This window comes from Babylonia areolata, chromosome 5 (genome assembly GCF_041734735.1).
Source record: "Babylonia areolata isolate BAREFJ2019XMU chromosome 5, ASM4173473v1, whole genome shotgun sequence".
NCBI classification, from domain to species: domain Eukaryota; kingdom Metazoa; phylum Mollusca; class Gastropoda; order Neogastropoda; family Buccinidae; genus Babylonia; species Babylonia areolata.
Window position 1 is genome coordinate 8,309,737 of NC_134880.1, and position 2,500 is coordinate 8,312,236.

Consider the following 2,500-nt stretch of genomic DNA (forward strand, 5'->3'; position numbering starts at 1 on the left):
AGTGCACAAGGCAAACAAGAACAAAATCAACCAGGATGTTACTGGGGTTTTGTTGTTTGGTGTGTGTGTGTGTGTGTGTGTGTTTAAATCTGTTTGTTTGGCAAGCAGACAGTCAAAGCAGTGGAGCGTGTGTGTGTGTGTGTATTGGGAGGTGGGGGTTGATATCTGTGTTGTGGGTATTGTGGGAGCTATGGAATATGGGAATGTGCGTGTGAAAACATATGTGTGGGGTGGGGGTGGTGACGGGGGGAGAGGGGGTGTGCACGCGCGCGCGCTTGTGTGTGTGTGTGTGTGTATGTGTGTGTGTGTGTGTGTGTGTGTGTATGCGCGCGCGCGCGCGCATGTGTGTAGCCTATGTGTGTGTGTATGTGCTGAAGCCCAGTATTCCTCTTTAGAAGGACTCTCTCTCTCTCTCTCTCTCTCTTCCTCTCTCTCTCTCAACAAAATTGGCCCTTGCTACACGTGAAAATCGTACAAAACGTGCTCAGTTTAATCTTGCCCCCCCCCCCCTCCCCCTCTCTACCACAAACCATTTCACCCACTCGTCGGGAAAGGCCAGAGGGAAGAACTGATGCAGAGGTGAAGCTACGTACGGAATAGTTTTACTGCAAAGGAGAGGACATTATCATGGTTCAGTCATTAATTCAACCGCCAGTCAGTTTAGAGTGCAAATTAACCTTGTGCAGGAACCACAGAAAAGATGGTGTCTAAGAATAGCTGGGGATTCCCCTGTGATGAGTAGAAAAAAAAGGCCAATCCTACCACTGAAAATGAAGAGCATTAGGTATTAACCCATCATCACAAAAGACCCATCATCTGGTTGCATTTCAGTGACATGAGTGCTTTACCTAGCTGGTGCCGAAATGCGACCATGGCGGTGAAAGAGTTTTAATTAAGGGGATTAGTCCGGATAGGGACTATAAAGCAAAATACAATGAACAAAAATGGGGTGGGGGGGGGAGTAGTGGGGGGGGGGGGAGAATGCCGCGTACATAATCAAAACATCCAGCCTGTCGATACAAGTTGAAGCTGACACAATTATATTGTCCTGTCCAGTGGCTGGCATCCATACGTATGCCTGCAAATCAACATGCCATGATTCTGACCCACTCAATGAACCTCCAACAAAAAGAAAAGTTGAAAAGTGGAACTTGACTGGGATGGAGCCCAGAATGGCATGAGGCAAAGCGAAATACCTATAGATGCAAAAAGCTTCCGGTGGGTGTGTAGCCTTTAACACTAAGGTGTTATAAGGGAAATGAGCGAGCTGACACACATGCTGCAGCGCAACAACTGACCTTGAGCGGTTATTGTCGTCTGCAAGGGGCTTTCCTGTCTTTGACCATCTGTAAACAGGTTCCCGAAGGATAATTGTTACCTTGTTGTGGCTGAGAGATGGGGGGATTGCGTTAGAACAGAATAGAATGTCTTTATCACCAAGTGTACCGAGGTCACAAGGAATAATGGTGGGGGGGGGGGGGGGGGGGGGGGGGGGGGGGGGGGGGGGATAGTGCATAACAAGGTACGAACATAAATCGAAAATCATACACAAACACAGATACAGTAGAAATTAGGATGTAAGCAAGTGCATATCAATATAAGAACTTGTGCATACTCACATATGCACGCACTGCACACACACACGCACGCACGCACGCATGCACACACACACACACACACACACACACACACACAAACACACACACACACACACGTTTGAACAGAAGCAGCATATTACATATGGATGGGGCTGATAACGAGATCTTCAGGTAGATTGCACAATTCTAGTTATCGGTCTGGATTTTACGGTGCTGAATTAAGAGACCCCTGGAGCTATGCCGACTGAAGCGTATGTTCCTGGTAGGGCCACCCAGGCTGAACATGTCGAAGGGTGAAGGCCGGACCATAGACACTAGAATTGAGATATTAGTGTCTATGGCCGGACACAGCGTGATCTTCTGGTCATACAGGCTAGGGGTTGCCGGGGCACAGGGCTATCAACCCGGTCCCGTTAACTCTCTCCATACGAACGGCGAAAGAGACGACGTTAACAGCGTTTCACCCCAATTACCATCATCAAAATATTGCAAGCGGAAGGCTCTTATACTGAAGACGTGAATGTTGACAAAGAATACCACAATTCTGACGACGGAATCTAAAGGTTGGGTCATTCAGACACCCACTGGACATCCGAGGGGTCTGTGTAGAGGAGAAGAGAAGACTGGCCGTACTGAGTGAGTTAAAAACAAAAACAAAGCAAACTTTGTTACGGAAACAGCAATAGAACAAACCATCACTACAGTGTGTGATAGGCCTCCACAGTCATCGGGAAGATACTGGAATGAATAACTGTTTACGATGTGCTATGACTTGTGTGTGTGCGTGCGTGCGAGTGTGCTTGTGTGTATTGTGTGTGTGTGTGCGGGGGGCGGGGGGGGGGGGGGGGGGAGGATGAATAATTTTTGATAATGTTTGGTATCTTGTATTCAAGTGTTTTTTT